The sequence below is a fragment of the Electrona antarctica genome (assembly GCF_951216825.1).
Source record: "Electrona antarctica genome assembly, chromosome: 23".
In the NCBI taxonomy this organism is placed as follows: domain Eukaryota; kingdom Metazoa; phylum Chordata; class Actinopteri; order Myctophiformes; family Myctophidae; genus Electrona; species Electrona antarctica.
In genome coordinates this window covers 29766746-29785670 of record NC_136804.1, presented here as the reverse complement: position 1 = coordinate 29785670, position 18925 = coordinate 29766746, and positions in this window count along the sequence as shown.

The following is an 18925-nucleotide window of genomic DNA, read 5'->3' as shown; positions in this document are numbered from 1 at the left end:
AAAACGAGCATTTGAAAAAAAGACGAAATCACTCCGAGACCATGGGCTATAGCCCATCGTCTCGGAGTAATTTTCGTCTTTTTTTAAAATCCTCAAAAATGATGGAAAACGGCATGCTATATATAGTATGCTGTTCGAGACCATGGGCTATAGCCCATGGTCTCAGAGCGATTTTGATGAAACACAAGCATTTGAAAAAAAGACGAAATCACTCCGAGACCATGGGCTATAGCCCATCGTCTCGGAGTCATTTTCGTCTTTTTTTAAAATCCTCAAAAATGATGGAAAACGGCATGCTATAGTATGCCGTTCGAGACCATGGGCTATAGCCCATGGGCTATAGCCCATGGTCTCGGAGCGATTTTGATGAAAAACGAGCATTTGAAAAAAAGACTAAATCACTCCGAGACCATGGGCTATAGCCCATCGTCTCGGAGTCATTTTCGTCTTTTTTTAAAATCCTCAAAAATGATGGAAAACGGCATGCTATAGTATTCCGTTCGAGACCATGGGCTATAGCCCATGGTCTCGGAGCGATTTTGATGAAAAACGAGCATTTGAAAAAAAGACGAAATCACTCCGAGACCATGGGCTATAGCCCATCGTCTCGGACTCATTTTCGTCTTTTTTAAAAATCCTCAAAAATGATGGAAAACGGCATGCTATAGTATGCCGTTCGAGACCATGGGCTATAGCCCATCGTCTCGGAGTGATTTTGATAAAAAACGAGCATTTGAAAAAAAGACGAAATCACTCCGAGACCATGGGCTATAGCCCATCGTCTCGGAGTCATTTTCGTCTTTTTTTAAAATCCTCAAAAATGATGGAAAACGGCATGCTATAGTATGCCGTTCGAGACCATGGGCTATAGCCCATGGTCTCGGAGCGATTTTGATGAAAAACGAGCATTTGAAAAAAAGACGAAATCACTCCGAGACCATGGGCTATAGCCCATCGTCTCTGAGTCATTTTCGACTTTTTTTAAAAATCCTCAAAAATGATGGAAAACGGCATGCTATAGTATGCCGTTCGAGACCATGGGCTATAGCCCATCGTCTCAGAGTGATTTTAATGAAAAACGAGCATTTGAAAAAAAGACGAAATCACTCCGAGACCATGGGCTATAGCCCATCGTCTCGGAGTGATTTAGATGAAAAACGAGCATTTGAAAAAAAGACAAAATCACTCCGAGACCATGGGCTATAGCCCATCGTCTCGGAGTCATTTTCGTCTTTTTTTAAAATCCTCAAAAATTATGGAAAACGGCATGCTATAGTATGCCGTTCGAGACCATGGGCTATAGCCCATCGTCTCAGAGTGATTTTGATGAAAAACGAGCATTTGAAAAAAAGACGAAATCACTCCGAGACCATGGGCTATAGCCCATCGTCTCGGAGTAATTTTCGTCTTTTTTTAAAATCCTCAAAAATGATGGAAAACGGCATGCTATAGTATGCCGTTCAAGACCATGGGCTATAGCCCATGGTCTCGGAGCGATTTTGATGAAACACAAGCATTTGAAAAAAAGACGAAATCACTCCGAGACCATGGGCTATAGCCCATCGTCTCGGAGTCATTTTCGTCTTTTTTTAAAATCCTCAAAAATGATGGAAAACGGCATGCTATAGTATGCCGTTCGAGACCATGGGCTATAGCCCATGGGCTATAGCCCATGGTCTCGGAGCGATTTTGATGAAAAACGAGCATTTGAAAAAAAGACTAAATCACTCCGAGACCATGGGCTATAGCCCATCGTCTCGGAGTCATTTTCGTCTTTTTTTAAAATCCTCAAAAATGATGGAAAACGGCATGCTATAGTATTCCGTTCGAGACCATGGGCTATAGCCCATGGTCTCGGAGCGATTTTGATGAAAAACGAGCATTTGAAAAAAAGACGAAATCACTCCGAGACCATGGGCTATAGCCCATCGTCTCGGACTCATTTTCGTCTTTTTTAAAAATCCTCAAAAATGATGGAAAACGGCATGCTATAGTATGCCGTTCGAGACCATGGGCTATAGCCCATCGTCTCGGAGTGATTTTGATAAAAAACGAGCATTTGAAAAAAAGACGAAATCACTCCGAGACCATGGGCTATAGCCCATCGTCTCGGAGTCATTTTCGTCTTTTTTTAAAATCCTCAAAAATGATGGAAAACGGCATGCTATAGTATGCCGTTCGAGACCATGGGCTATAGCCCATGGTCTCGGAGCGATTTTGATGAAAAACGAGCATTTGAAAAAAAGACGAAATCACTCCGAGACCATGGGCTATAGCCCATCGTCTCTGAGTCATTTTCGACTTTTTTTAAAAATCCTCAAAAATGATGGAAAACGGCATGCTATAGTATGCCGTTCGAGACCATGGGCTATAGCCCATCGTCTCAGAGTGATTTTGATGAAAAACGAGCATTTGAAAAAAAGACGAAATCACTCCGAGACCATGGGCTATAGCCCATCGTCTCGGAGTGATTTAGATGAAAAACGAGCATTTGAAAAAAAGACAAAATCACTCCGAGACCATGGGCTATAGCCCATCGTCTCGGAGTCATTTTCGTCTTTTTTTAAAATCCTCAAAAATTATGGAAAACGGCATGCTATAGTATGCCGTTCGAGACCATGGGCTATAGCCCATCGTCTCAGAGTGATTTTGATGAAAAACGAGCATTTGAAAAAAAGACGAAATCACTCCGAGACCATGGGCTATAGCCCATCGTCTCGGAGTAATTTTCGTCTTTTTTTTAAATCCTCAAAAATGATGGAAAACGGCATGCTATAGTATGCCGTTCAAGACCATGGGCTATAGCCCATGGTCTCGGAGCGATTTTGATGAAAAACGAGCATTTGAAAAAAAGACGAAATCACTCTGAGACGATGGGCTATAGCCCATCGTCTCGGAGTGATTTTGATGAAAAACGAGCATTTGAAAAAAAGACGAAATCACTCCGAGACCATGGGCTATAGCCCATCGTCTCGGAGTCATTTTCGTCTTTTTTTAAAATCCTCAAAAATGATGGAAAACGGCATGCTATAGTATGCCGTTCGAGACCATGGGCTATAGCCCATGGTCTCGGAGCGATTTTGATGAAAAACGAGCATTTGAAAAAAAGACGAAATCACTCCGAGACCATGGGCTATAGCCCATCGTCTCGGAGTCATTTTCGTCTTTTTTTAAAATCCTCAAAAATGATGGAAAACGGCATGCTATAGTATGCCGTTCGAGACCATGGGCTATAGCCCATGGTCTCGGAGCGATTTTGATGAAAAACGAGCATTTGAAAAAAAGACGAAATCACTCCGAGACCATGGGCTATAGCCCATCGTCTCTGAGTCATTTTCGACTTTTTTTAAAAATCCTCAAAAATGATGGAAAACGGCATGCTATAGTATGCCGTTCGAGACCATGGGCTATAGCCCATCGTCTCAGAGTGATTTTGATGAAAAACGAGCATTTGAAAAAAAGACGAAATCACTCCGAGACCATGGGCTATAGCCCATCGTCTCGGAGTGATTTAGATGAAAAACGAGCATTTGAAAAAAAGACAAAATCACTCCGAGACCATGGGCTATAGCCCATCGTCTCGGAGTCATTTTCGTCTTTTTTTAAAATCCTCAAAAATTATGGAAAACGGCATGCTATAGTATGCCGTTCGAGACCATGGGCTATAGCCCATCGTCTCAGAGTGATTTTGATGAAAAACGAGCATTTGAAAAAAAGACGAAATCACTCCGAGACCATGGGCTATAGCCCATCGTCTCGGAGTAATTTTCGTCTTTTTTTAAAATCCTCAAAAATGATGGAAAACGGCATGCTATAGTATGCCGTTCAAGACCATGGGCTATAGCCCATGGTCTCGGAGCGATTTTGATGAAAAACGAGCATTTGAAAAAAAGACGAAATCACTCTGAGACGATGGGCTATAGCCCATCGTCTCGGAGTGATTTTGATGAAAAACGAGCATTTGAAAAAAAGACGAAATCACTCCGAGACCATGGGCTATAGCCCATCGTCTCGGAGTCATTTTCGTCTTTTTTTAAAATCCTCAAAAATGATGGAAAACGGCATGCTATAGTATGCCGTTCGAGACCATGGGCTATAGCCCATGGTCTCGGAGCGATTTTGATGAAAAACGAGCATTTGAAAAAAAGACGAAATCACTCCGAGACCATGGGCTATAGCCCATCGTCTCGGAGTCATTTTCGTCTTTTTTTAAAATCCTCAAAAATGATGGAAAACGGCATGCTATAGTATGCCGTTCGAGACCATGGGCTATAGCCCATGGTCTCGGAGCGATTTTGATGAAAAACGAGCATTTGAAAAAAAGACGAAATCACTCCGAGACCATGGGCTATAGCCCATCGTCTCTGAGTCATTTTCGACTTTTTTTAAAATCCTCAAAAATGATGGAAAACGGCATGCTATAGTATGCCGTTCGAGACCTTGGGCTATAGCCCATGGTCTCGGAGCGATTTTGATGAAAAACGAGCATTTGAAAAAAAGACAAAATCACTCCGAGACCATGGGCTATAGCCCATCGTCTCGGAGTCATTTTCGTCTTTTTTAAAAATCCTCAAAAATGATGGAAAACGGCATGCTATAGTATGCCGTTCGAGACCATGGGCTATAGCCCATCGTCTCAGAGTGATTTTGATGAAAAACGAGCATTTGAAAAAAAGACGAAATCACTCCGAGACCATGGGCTATAGCCCATCGTCTCGGAGTCATTTTCGTCTTTTTTTAAAATCCTCAAAAATGATGGAAAACGGCATGCTATAGTATGCCGTTCGAGACCATGGGCTATAGCCCATGGCTATAGCCCATGGTCTCGGAGCGATTTTGATGAAAAACGAGCATTAGAAAAAAAGACGAAATCACTCCGAGACCATGGGCTATAGCCCATCGTCTCGGAGTCATTTTCGTCTTTTTTAAAAATCCTCAAAAATGATGGAAAACGGCATGCTATAGTATGCCGTTCAAGACCATGGGCTATAGCCCATGGTCTCGGAGCGATTTTGATGAAAAACGAGCATTTGAAAAAAAGACGAAATCACTCTGAGACGATGGGCTATAGCCCATCGTCTCGGAGTGATTTTGATGAAAAACGAGCATTTGAAAAAAAGACGAAATCACTCCGAGACCATGGGCTATAGCCCATCGTCTCGGAGTCATTTTCGTCTTTTTTTAAAATCCTCAAAAATGATGGAAAACGGCATGCTATAGTATGCCGTTCGAGACCATGGGCTATAGCCCATGGTCTCGGAGCGATTTTGATGAAAAACGAGCATTTGAAAAAAAGACGAAATCACTCCGAGACCATGGGCTATAGCCCATCGTCTCGGAGTCATTTTCGTCTTTTTTTAAAATCCTCAAAAATGATGGAAAACGGCATGCTATAGTATGCCGTTCGAGACCATGGGCTATAGCCCATGGTCTCGGAGCGATTTTGATGAAAAACGAGCATTTGAAAAAAAGACGAAATCACTCCGAGACCATGGGCTATAGCCCATCGTCTCTGAGTCATTTTCGACTTTTTTTAAAATCCTCAAAAATGATGGAAAACGGCATGCTATAGTATGCCGTTCGAGACCTTGGGCTATAGCCCATGGTCTCGGAGCGATTTTGATGAAAAACGAGCATTTGAAAAAAAGACAAAATCACTCCGAGACCATGGGCTATAGCCCATCGTCTCGGAGTCATTTTCGTCTTTTTTAAAAATCCTCAAAAATGATGGAAAACGGCATGCTATAGTATGCCGTTCGAGACCATGGGCTATAGCCCATCGTCTCAGAGTGATTTTGATGAAAAACGAGCATTTGAAAAAAAGACGAAATCACTCCGAGACCATGGGCTATAGCCCATCGTCTCGGAGTCATTTTCGTCTTTTTTTAAAATCCTCAAAAATGATGGAAAACGGCATGCTATAGTATGCCGTTCGAGACCATGGGCTATAGCCCATGGCTATAGCCCATGGTCTCGGAGCGATTTTGATGAAAAACGAGCATTAGAAAAAAAGACGAAATCACTCCGAGACCATGGGCTATAGCCCATCGTCTCGGAGTCATTTTCGTCTTTTTTAAAAATCCTCAAAAATGATGAAAAACGGCATGCTATAGTATGCCGTTCGAGACCATGGGCTATAGCCCATCGTCTCGGAGTGATCTAGATGAAAAACGAGCATTTGAAAAAAAGACAAAATCACTCCGAGACCATGGGCTATAGCCCATCGTCTCGGAGTCATTTTCGTCTTTTTTTAAAATCCTCAAAAATTATGGAAAACGGCATGCTATAGTATGCCGTTCGAGACCATGGGCTATAGCCCATCGTCTCAGAGTGATTTTGATGAAAAACGAGCATTTGAAAAAAAGACGAAATCACTCCGAGACCATGGGCTATAGCCCATCGTCTCGGAGTAATTTTCGTCTTTTTTTAAAATCCTCAAAAATGATGGAAAACGGCATGCTATATATAGTATGCTGTTCGAGACCATGGGCTATAGCCCATGGTCTCGGAGCGATTTTGATGAAACACAAGCATTTGAAAAAAAGACGAAATCACTCCGAGACCATGGGCTATAGCCCATCGTCTCGGAGTCATTTTCGTCTTTTTTTAAAATCCTCAAAAATGATGGAAAACGGCATGCTATAGTATGCCGTTCGAGACCATGGGCTATAGCCCATGGGCTATAGCCCATGGTCTCGGAGCGATTTTGATGAAAAACGAGCATTTGAAAAAAAGACTAAATCACTCCGAGACCATGGGCTATAGCCCATCGTCTCGGAGTCATTTTCGTCTTTTTTTAAAATCCTCAAAAATGATGGAAAACGGCATGCTATAGTATTCCGTTCGAGACCATGGGCTATAGCCCATGGTCTCGGAGCGATTTTGATGAAAAACGAGCATTTGAAAAAAAGACGAAATCACTCCGAGACCATGGGCTATAGCCCATCGTCTCGGACTCATTTTCGTCTTTTTTAAAAATCCTCAAAAATGATGGAAAACGGCATGCTATAGTATGCCGTTCGAGACCATGGGCTATAGCCCATCGTCTCGGAGTGATTTTGATAAAAAACGAGCATTTGAAAAAAAGACGAAATCACTCCGAGACCATGGGCTATAGCCCATCGTCTCGGACTCATTTTCGTCTTTTTTAAAAATCCTCAAAAATGATGGAAAACGGCATGCTATAGTATGCCGTTCGAGACCATGGGCTATAGCCCATGGTCTCGGAGCGATTTTGATGAAAAACGAGCATTTGAAAAAAAGACGAAATCACTCCGAGACCATGGGCTATAGCCCATCGTCTCTGAGTCATTTTCGACTTTTTTTAAAAATCCTCAAAAATGATGGAAAACGGCATGCTATAGTATGCCGTTCGAGACCATGGGCTATAGCCCATCGTCTCAGAGTGATTTTGATGAAAAACGAGCATTTGAAAAAAAGACGAAATCACTCCGAGACCATGGGCTATAGCCCATCGTCTCGGAGTGATTTAGATGAAAAACGAGCATTTGAAAAAAAGACAAAATCACTCCGAGACCATGGGCTATAGCCCATCGTCTCGGAGTCATTTTCGTCTTTTTTTAAAATCCTCAAAAATTATGGAAAACGGCATGCTATAGTATGCCGTTCGAGACCATGGGCTATAGCCCATCGTCTCAGAGTGATTTTGATGAAAAACGAGCATTTGAAAAAAAGACGAAATCACTCCGAGACCATGGGCTATAGCCCATCGTCTCGGAGTAATTTTCGTCTTTTTTTAAAATCCTCAAAAATGATGGAAAACGGCATGCTATAGTATGCCGTTCAAGACCATGGGCTATAGCCCATGGTCTCGGAGCGATTTTGATGAAAAACGAGCATTTGAAAAAAAGACGAAATCACTCTGAGACGATGGGCTATAGCCCATCGTCTCGGAGTGATTTTGATGAAAAACGAGCATTTGAAAAAAAGACGAAATCACTCCGAGACCATGGGCTATAGCCCATCGTCTCGGAGTCATTTTCGTCTTTTTTTAAAATCCTCAAAAATGATGGAAAACGGCATGCTATAGTATGCCGTTCGAGACCATGGGCTATAGCCCATGGCTATAGCCCATGGTCTCGGAGCGATTTTGATGAAAAACAAGCATTAGAAAAAAAGACGAAATCACTCCGAGACCATGGGCTATAGCCCATCGTCTCGGAGTCATTTTCGTCTTTTTTAAAAATCCTCAAAAATGATGAAAAACGGCATGCTATAGTATGCCGTTCGAGACCATGGGCTATAGCCCATCGTCTCGGAATGATTTAGATGAAAAACGAGCATTTGAAAAAAAGACAAAATCACTCCGAGACCATGGGCTATAGCCCATCGTCTCTGAGTCATTTTCGTCTTTTTTTAAAATCCTCAAAAATTATGGAAAACGGCATGCTATAGTATGCCGTTCGAGACCATGGGCTATAGCCCATCGTCTCAGAGTGATTTTGATGAAAAACGAGCATTTGAAAAAAAGACGAAATCACTCCGAGACCATGGGCTATAGCCCATCGTCTCGGAGTAATTTTCGTCTTTTTTTAAAATCCTCAAAAATGATGGAAAACGGCATGCTATAGTATGCCGTTCAAGACCATGGGCTATAGCCCATGGTCTCGGAGCGATTTTGATGAAAAACGAGCATTTGAAAAAAAGACGAAATCACTCTGAGACGATGGGCTATAGCCCATCGTCTCGGAGTCATTTTCGACTTTTTTAAAAATCCTCAAAAATGATGGAAAACGGCATGCTATAGTATGCCGCTCGAGACCATGTCTCTTTCTTGGGACACAGACAGTGTCTGTGTCCCTTTCTTGGGACACGGACATTGTCTGTGTCCCTTTCTTGGGACACGGACAGTGTCTGTGTCCCTTTCTTGGGACACGGACAGTGTCTGTGTCCCTTTCTTGGGACACGGACAGTGTCTATAGCCCATCGTCTCGGAGCGATTTTGATGAAAAACGAGCATTTGAAAAAAAGACGAAATCACTCCGAGACCATGGGCTATAGCCCATCGTCTCGGAGTCATTTTCGTCTTTTTTAAAAATCCTCAAAAATGATGGAAAACGGCATGCTATAGTATGCCGTTCGAGACCATGGGCTATAGCCCATCGTCTCGGAGTGATTTAGATGAAAAACGAGCATTTGAAAAAAAGACGAAATCACTCCGAGACCATGGGCTATAGCCCATCGTCTCAGAGTCATTTTCGTCTTTTTTTAAAATCCTCAAAAATGATGGAAAACGGCATGCTATAGTATGCCGTTCGAGATTTTGATCTCGATTTTGATGAAAAACGAGCATTTGAAAAAAAAGACGAAATCACTCCGAGACCATGGGCTATAGCCCATCGTCTCAGAGTCATTTTCGTCTTTTTTTAAAATCCTCAAAAATGATGGAAAACGGCATGCTATAGTATGCCGTTCGAGATTTTGATCTCGATTTTGATGAAAAACGAGCATTTGAAAAAAAGACGAAATCACTCCGAGACCATGGGCTATAGCCCATCGTCTCTGAGTCATTTTCGACTTTTTTTAAAATCCTCAAAAATGATGGAAAACGGCATGCTATAGTATGCCGTTCGAGACCTTGGGCTATAGCCCATGGTCTCGGAGCGATTTTGATGAAAAACGAGCATTTGAAAAAAAGACAAAATCACTCCGAGACCATGGGCTATAGCCCATCGTCTCGGAGTCATTTTCGTCTTTTTTAAAAATCCTCAAAAATGATGGAAAACGGCATGCTATAGTATGCCGTTCGAGACCATGGGCTATAGCCCATCGTCTCAGAGTGATTTTGATGAAAAACGAGCATTTGAAAAAAAGACGAAATCACTCCGAGACCATGGGCTATAGCCCATCGTCTCGGAGTAATTTTCGTCTTTTTTTAAAATCCTCAAAAATGATGGAAAACGGCATGCTATAGTATGCCGTTCGAGACCATGGGCTATAGCCCATGGCTATAGCCCATGGTCTCGGAGCGATTTTGATGAAAAACGAGCATTAGAAAAAAAGACGAAATCACTCCGAGACCATGGGCTATAGCCCATCGTCTCGGAGTCATTTTCGTCTTTTTTAAAAATCCTCAAAAATGATGAAAAACGGCATGCTATAGTATGCCGTTCGAGACCATGGGCTATAGCCCATCGTCTCAAAGTGATTTAGATGAAAAACGAGCATTTGAAAAAAAGACAAAATCAATCCGAGACCATGGGCTATAGCCCATCGTCTCGGAGTCATTTTCGTCTTTTTTTAAAATCCTCAAAAATTATGGAAAACGGCATGCTATAGTATGCCGTTCGAGACCATGGGCTATAGCCCATCGTCTCAGAGTGATTTTGATGAAAAACGAGCATTTGAAAAAAAGACGAAATCACTCCGAGACCATGGGCTATAGCCCATCGTCTCGGAGTAATTTTCGTCTTTTTTTTAAATCCTCAAAAATGATGGAAAACGGCATGCTATATATAGTATGCTGTTCGAGACCATGGGCTATAGCCCATGGTCTCGGAGCGATTTTGATGAAACACAAGCATTTGAAAAAAAGACGAAATCACTCCGAGACCATGGGCTATAGCCCATCGTCTCGGACTCATTTTCGTCTTTTTTAAAAATCCTCAAAAATGATGGAAAACGGCATGCTATAGTATGCCGTTCGAGACCATGGGCTATAGCCCATCGTCTCAGAGTGATTTTGATGAAAAACGAGCATTTGAAAAAAAGACGAAATCACTCCGAGACCATGGGCTATAGCCCATCGTCTCGGAGTCATTTTCGTCTTTTTTTTAAATCCTCAAAAATGATGGAAAACGGCATGCTATAGTATGCCGTTCGAGACCATGGGCTATAGCCCATGGCTATAGCCCATGGTCTCGGAGCGATTTTGATGAAAAACGAGCATTAGAAAAAAAGACGAAATCACTCCGAGACCATGGGCTATAGCCCATCGTCTCGGAGTCATTTTCGTCTTTTTAAAAAATCCTCAAAAATGATGAAAAACGGCATGCTATAGTATGCCGTTCGAGACCATGGGCTATAGCCCATCGTCTCGGAGTGATTTAGATGAAAAACGAGAATTTGAAAAAAAGACAAAATCACTCCGAGACCATGGGCTATAGCCCATCGTCTCGGAGTCATTTTCGTCTTTTTTTAAAATCCTCAAAAATTATGGAAAACGGCATGCTATAGTATGCCGTTCGAGACCATGGGCTATAGCCCATCGTCTCAGAGTGATTTTGATGAAAAACGAGCATTTGAAAAAAAGACGAAATCACTCTGAGACCATGGGCTATAGCCCATCGTCTCGGAGTCATTTTCGTCTTTTTTTAAAATCCTCAAAAATGATGGAAAACGGCATGCTATAGTATGCCGTTCAAGACCATGGGCTATAGCCCATGGTCTCGGAGCGATTTTGATGAAAAACGAGCATTTGAAAAAAAGACGAAATCACTCTGAGACGATGGGCTATAGCCCATCGTCTCGGAGTGATTTTGATGAAAAACGAGCATTTGAAAAAAAGACGAAATCACTCCGAGACCATGGGCTATAGCCCATCGTCTCGGAGTCATTTTCGTCTTTTTTTAAAATCCTCAAAAATGATGGAAAACGGCATGCTATAGTATGCCGTTCGAGACCATGGGCTATAGCCCATCGTCTCGGAGTGATTTAGATGAAAAACGAGCATTTGAAAAAAAGACAAAATCACTCCGAGACCATGGGCTATAGCCCATGGTCTCGGAGCGATTTTGATGAAAAACGAGCATTAGAAAAAAAGACGAAATCACTCCGAGACCATGGGCTATAGCCCATCGTCTCGGAGTCATTTTCGTCTTTTTTAAAAATCCTCAAAAATGATGAAAAACGGCATGCTATAGTATGCCGTTCGAGACCATGGGCTATAGCCCATCGTCTCGGAGTGATTTAGATGAAAAACGAGCATTTGAAAAAAAGACAAAATCACTCCGAGACCATGGGCTATAGCCCATCGTCTCGGAGTCATTTTCGTCTTTTTTTAAAATCCTCAAAAATTATGGAAAACGGCATGCTATAGTATGCCGTTCGAGACCATGGGCTATAGCCCATCGTCTCAGAGTGATTTTGATGAAAAACGAGCATTTGAAAAAAAGACGAAATCACTCCGAGACCATGGGCTATAGCCCATCGTCTCGGAGTCATTTTCGTCTTTTTTTGAAATCCTCAAAAATGATGGAAAACGGCATGCTATAGTATGCCGTTCGAGACCATGGGCTATAGCCCATGGTCTCGGAGCGATTTTGATGAAAAACGAGCATTTGAAAAAAAGACGAAATCACTCCGAGACCATGGGCTATAGCCCATCGTCTCGGAGTCATTTTCGTCTTTTTTAAAAATCCTCAAAAATGATGGAAAACGGCATGCTATAGTATGCCGCTCGAGACCATGTCCCTTTCTTGGGACACAGACAGTGTCTGTGTCCCTTTCTTGGGACACGGACATTGTCTGTGTCCCTTTCTTGGGACACGGACAGTGTCTGTGTCCCTTTCTTGGGACACGGACAGTGTCTGTGTCCCTTTCTTGGGACACGGACAGTGTCTATAGCCCATCGTCTCGGAGCGATTTTGATGAAAAACGAGCATTTGAAAAAAAGACGAAATCACTCCGAGCCCATGGGCTATAGCCCATCGTCTCGGAGTCATTTTCGTCTTTTTTAAAAATCCTCAAAAATGATGGAAAACGGCATGCTATATATAGTATGCTGTTCGAGACCATGGGCTATAGCCCATGGTCTCGGAGCGATTTTGATGAAACACAAGCATTTGAAAAAAAGACGAAATCACTCCGAGACCATGGGCTATAGCCCATCGTCTCGGAATCATTTTCGTCTTTTTTTAAAAATCCTCAAAAATGATGGAAAACGGCATGCTATAGTATGCCGTTCGAGACCATGGGCTATAGCCCATCGTCTCGGAGTGATTTTGATGAAAAACGAGCATTTGAAAAAAAGACGAAATCACTCCGAGACCATGGGCTATAGCCCATCGTCTCGGAGTCATTTTCGTCATTTTTTTTAAATCCTCAAAAATGATGGAAAACGGCATGCTATAGTATGCCGTTCGAGACCATGGGCTATAGCCCATCGTCTCGGAGTGATTTTGATGAAAAACGAGCATTTGAAAAAAAGACGAAATCACTCCGAGACCATGGGCTATAGCCCATCGTCTCGGAGTCATTTTCGTCTTTTTTTAAAATCCTCAAAAATTATGGAAAACGGCATGCTATAGTATGCCGTTCGAGACCATGGGCTATAGCCCATGGTCTCGGAGCGATTTTGATGAAAAATGAGCATTTGAAAAAAAGACGAAATCACTCCGAGACCATGGGCTATAGCCCATCGTCTCGGAGTAATTTTCGTCTTTTTTTAAAATCCTCAAAAATGATGGAAAACGGCATGCTATAGTATGCCGTTCAAGACCATGGGCTATAGCCCATGGTCTCGGAGCGATTTTGATGAAAAACGAGCATTCGAAAAAAAGACGAAATCACTCCGAGACCATGGGCTATAGCCCATGGTCTCGGAGTCATTTTCGTCTTTTTTAAAAATCCTCAAAAATGATGGAAAACGGCATGCTATAGTATGCCGTTCGAGACCATGGGCTATAGCCCATCGTCTCGGAGTGATTTTGATGAAAAACGAGCATTTGAAAAAAAGACGAAATCACTCCGAGACCATGGGCTATAGCCCATCGTCTCGGAGTCATTTTCGTCTTATTTTAAAATCCTCAAAAATTATGGAAAACGGCATGCTATAGTATGCCGTTCAAGACCATGGGCTATAGCCCATGGTCTCGGAGTGATTTTGATGAAAAACGAGCATTTGAAAAAAAGACGAAATCACTCCGAGACCATGGGCTATAGCCCATCGTCTCGGAGTCATTTTCGTCTTTTTTAAAAATCCTCAAAAATGATGGAAAACGGCATGCTATAGTATGCCGATCGAAACCATGGGCTATAGCCCATCGTCTCGGAGCGATTTTGATGAAAAACGAGCATTCGAAAAAAAGACGAAATCACTCCGAGACCATGGGCTATAGCCCATCGTCTCGGAGTAATTTTCGTCTTTTTTTAAAATCCTCAAAAATGATGGAAAACGGCATGCTATAGTATGCCGTTCAAGACCATGGGCTATAGCCCATGGTCTCGGAGCGATTTTGATGAAAAACGAGCATTCGAAAAAAAGACGAAATCACTCCGAGACCATGGGCTATAGCCCATGGTCTCGGAGTCATTTTCGTCTTTTTTAAAAATCCTCAAAAATGATGGAAAACGGCATGCTATAGTATGCCGTTCGAGACCATGGGCTATAGCCCATCGTCTCGGAGTGATTTTGATGAAAAACGAGCATTTGAAAAAAAGACGAAATCACTCCGAGACCATGGGCTATAGCCCATGGTCTCGGAGTCATTTTCGTCTTATTTTAAAATCCTCAAAAATTATGGAAAACGGCATGCTATAGTATGCCGTTCAAGACCATGGGCTATAGCCCATGGTCTCGGAGTGATTTTGATGAAAAACGAGCATTTGAAAAAAAGACGAAATCACTCCGAGACCATGGGCTATAGCCCATCGTCTCGGAGTCATTTTCGTCTTTTTTAAAAATCCTCAAAAATGATGGAAAACGGCATGCTATAGTATGCCGATCGAAACCATGGGCTATAGCCCATCGTCTCGGAGCGATTTTGATGAAAAACGAGCATTCGAAAAAAAGACGAAATCACTCCGAGACCATGGGCTATAGCCCATCGTCTCGGAGTCATTTTCGTCTTTTTTAAAAATCCTCAAAAATGATGGAAAACGGCATGCTATAGTATGCTGTTCGAGACCATGGGCTATAGCCCATGGTCTCGGAGCGATTTTGATGAAACACGAGCATTTGAAAAAAAGAGGAAATCACTCTGAGACCATGGGCTATAGCCCATCGTCTCGGAGTAATTTTCGTCTTTTTTAAAAATCCTCAAAAATGATGGAAAACGGCATGCTATAGTATGCCGTTCGAGACCATGGGCTATAGCCCATCGTCTCGGAGTGATTTTGATGAAAAACGAGCATTTGAAAAAAATACGAAATCACTCCGAGACCATGGGCTATAGCCCATCGTCTCGGAGTCATTTTCGTCTTTTTTTTTAAAATCCTCAAAAATGATGGAAAACGGCATGCTATAGTATGCCGTTCGAGACCATGGGCTATAGCCCATCGTCTCGGAGTGATTTTGATGAAAAACGAGCATTTGAAAAAAAGACGAAATCACTCCGAGACCATGGGCTATAGCCCATCGTCTCGGAGTCATTTTCGTCTTTTTTTAAAATCCTCAAAAATTATGGAAAACGGCATGCTATAGTATGCCGTTCGAGACCATGGGCTATAGCCCATGGTCTCGGAGCGATTTTGATGAAAAACGAGCATTTGAAAAAAAGACAAAATCACTCCGAGACCATGGGCTATAGCCCATCGTCTCGGAGTCATTTCGTCTTTTTTAAAAATCCTCAAAAATGATGGAAAACGGCATGCTATAGTATGCCGTTCGAGACCATGGGCTATAGCCCATCGTCTCAGAGTGATTTTGATGAAAAACGAGCATTTGAAAAAAAGACGAAATCACTCCGAGACCATGGGCTATAGCCCATCGTCTCGGAGTCATTTTCGTCTTTTTTTTAAATCCTCAAAAATGATGGAAAACGGCATGCTATAGTATGCCGTTCAAGACCATGGGCTATAGCCCATGGTCTCGGAGCGATTTTGATGAAAAACGAGCATTTGAAAAAAAGACGAAATCACTCCGAGACCATGGGCTATAGCCCATCGTCTCGGAGTCATTTTCGTATTTTTTTAAAATCCTCAAAAATGATGGAAAACGGCATGCTATAGTATGCCGTTCGAGACCATGGGCTATAGCCCATGGTCTCGGAGCGATTTTGATGAAAAACGAGCATTTGAAAAAAAGACGAAATCACTCCGAGACCATGGGCTATAGCCCATCGTCTCGGAGTCATTTTGTCTTTTTTTTAAATCCTCAAAGATGATGGAAAACGGCATGCTATAGTATGCCGTTCAAGACCATGGGCTATAGCCCATCGTCTCAGAGTGATTTTGATGAAAAACGAGCATTTGAAAAAAAGACGAAATCACTCCGAGACCATGGGCTATAGCCCATCGTCTCGGAGTCATTTTGTCTTTTTTTTAAATCCTCAAAGATGATGGAAAACGGCATGCTATAGTATGCCGTTCAAGACCATGGGCTATAGCCCATCGTCTCAGAGTGATTTTGATGAAAAACGAGCATTTGAAAAAAAGACGAAATCACTCCGAGACCATGGGCTATAGCCCATCGTCTCGGAGTCATTTTCGTCTTTTTTTTAAATCCTCAAAAATGATGGAAAACGGCATGCTATAGTATGCCGTTCAAGACCATGGGCTATAGCCCATGGTCTCGGAGCGATTTTGATGAAAAACGAGCATTTGAAAAAAAGACGAAATCACTCCGAGACCATGGGCTATAGCCCATCGTCTCGGAGTCATTTTCGTATTTTTTAAAAATCCTCAAAAATGATGGAAAACGGCATGCTATAGTATGCCGTTCGAGACCATGGGCTATAGCCCATGGTCTCGGAGCGATTTTGATGAAAAACGAGCATTTGAAAAAAAGACGAAATCACTCCGAGACCATGGGCTATAGCCCATCGTCTCGGAGTCATTTTGTCTTTTTTTTTAATCCTCAAAGATGATGGAAAACGGCATGCTATAGTATGCCGTTCAAGACCATGGGCTATAGCCCATCGTCTCAGAGTGATTTTGATGAAAAACGAGCATTTGAAAAAAAGACGAAATCACTCCGAGACCATGGGCTATAGCCCATCGTCTCGGAGTCATTTTGTCTTTTTTTTTAATCCTCAAAGATGATGGAAAACGGCATGCTATAGTATGCCGTTCAAGACCATGGGCTATAGCCCATGGTCTCGGAGCGATTTTGATGAAAAACGAGCATTTGAAAAAAAGACGAAATCACTCCGAGACCATGGGCTATAGCCCATCGTCTCGGAGTCATTTTCGTCTTTTTTAAAAATCCTCAAAAATGATGGAAAACGGCATGCTATAGTATGCCGTTCGAGACCATGGGCTATAGCCCATGGTCTCGGAGCGATTTTGATGAAAAACGAGCATTTGAAAAAAAGACGAAATCACTCCGAGACCATGGGCTATAGCCCATGGTCTCGGAGTCATTTTCGTCTTTTTTAAAAATCCTCAAAAATGATGGAAAACGGCATGCTATAGTATGCTGTTCGAGACCATGGGCTATAGCCCATGGTCTCGGAGCGATTTTGATGAAACACGAGCATTTGAAAAAAAGAGGAAATCACTCTGAGACCATGGGCTATAGCCCATCGTCTCGGAGTAATTTTCGTCTTTTTTAAAAATCCTCAAAAATGATGGAAAACGGCATGCTATAGTATGCCGTTCGAGACCATGGGCTATAGCCCATCGTCTCGGAGTGATTTTGATGAAAAACGAGCATTTGAAAAAAATACGAAATCACTCCGAGACCATGGGCTATAGCCCATCGTCTCGGAGTCATTTTCGTATTTTTTTAAAATCCTCAAAAATGATGGAAAACGGCATGCTATAGTATGCCGTTCGAGACCATGGGCTATAGCCCATGGTCTCGGAGCGATTTTGATGAAAAACGAGCATTTGAAAAAAAGACGAAATCACTCCGAGACCATGGGCTATAGCCCATCGTCTCGGAGTCATTTTGTCTTTTTTTTAAATCCTCAAAGATGATGGAAAACGGCATGCTATAGTATGCCGTTCAAGACCATGGGCTATAGCCCATCGTCTCAGAGTGATTTTGATGAAAAACGAGCATTTGAAAAAAAGACAAAATAACTCCGAGACCATGGGCTATAGCCCATCGTCTCGGAGTCATTTTGTCTTTTTTTTAAATCCTCAAAGATGATGGAAAACGGCATGCTATAGTATGCCGTTCAAGACCATGGGCTATAGCCCATGGTCTCGGAGCGATTTTGATGAAAAACGAGCATTTGAAAAAAAGACGAAATCACTCCGAGACCATGGGCTATAGCCCATCGTCTCGGAGTCATTTTGTCTTTTTTTTTAATCCTCAAAGATGATGGAAAACGGCATGCTATAGTATGCCGTTCAAGACCATGGGCTATAGCCCATCGTCTCAGAGTGATTTTGATGAAAAACGAGCATTTGAAAAAAAGACGAAATCACTCCGAGACCATGGGCTATAGCCCATCGTCTCGGAGTCATTTTCGTCTTTTTTTTAAATCCTCAAAAATGATGGAAAACGGCATGCTATAGTATGCCGTTCAAGACCATGGGCTATAGCCCATGGTCTCGGAGCGATTTTGATGAAAAACGAGCATTTGAAAAAAAGACGAAATCACTCCGAGACCATGGGCTATAGCCCATCGTCTCGGAGTCATTTTCGTATTTTTTAAAAATCCTCAAAAATGATGGAAAACGGCATGCTATAGTATGCCGTTCGAGACCATGGGCTATAGCCCATGGTCTCGGAGCGATTTTGATGAAAAACGAGCATTTGAAAAAAAGACGAAATCACTCCGAGACCATGGGCTATAGCCCATCGTCTCGGAGTCATTTTGTCTTTTTTTTTAATCCTCAAAGATGATGGAAAACGGCATGCTATAGTATGCCGTTCAAGACCATGGGCTATAGCCCATCGTCTCAGAGTGATTTTGATGAAAAACGAGCATTTGAAAAAAAGACGAAATCACTCCGAGACCATGGGCTATAGCCCATCGTCTCGGAGTCATTTTCGTCTTTTTTTTAAATCCTCAAAAATGATGGAAAACGGCATGCTATAGTATGCCGTTCAAGACCATGGGCTATAGCCCAT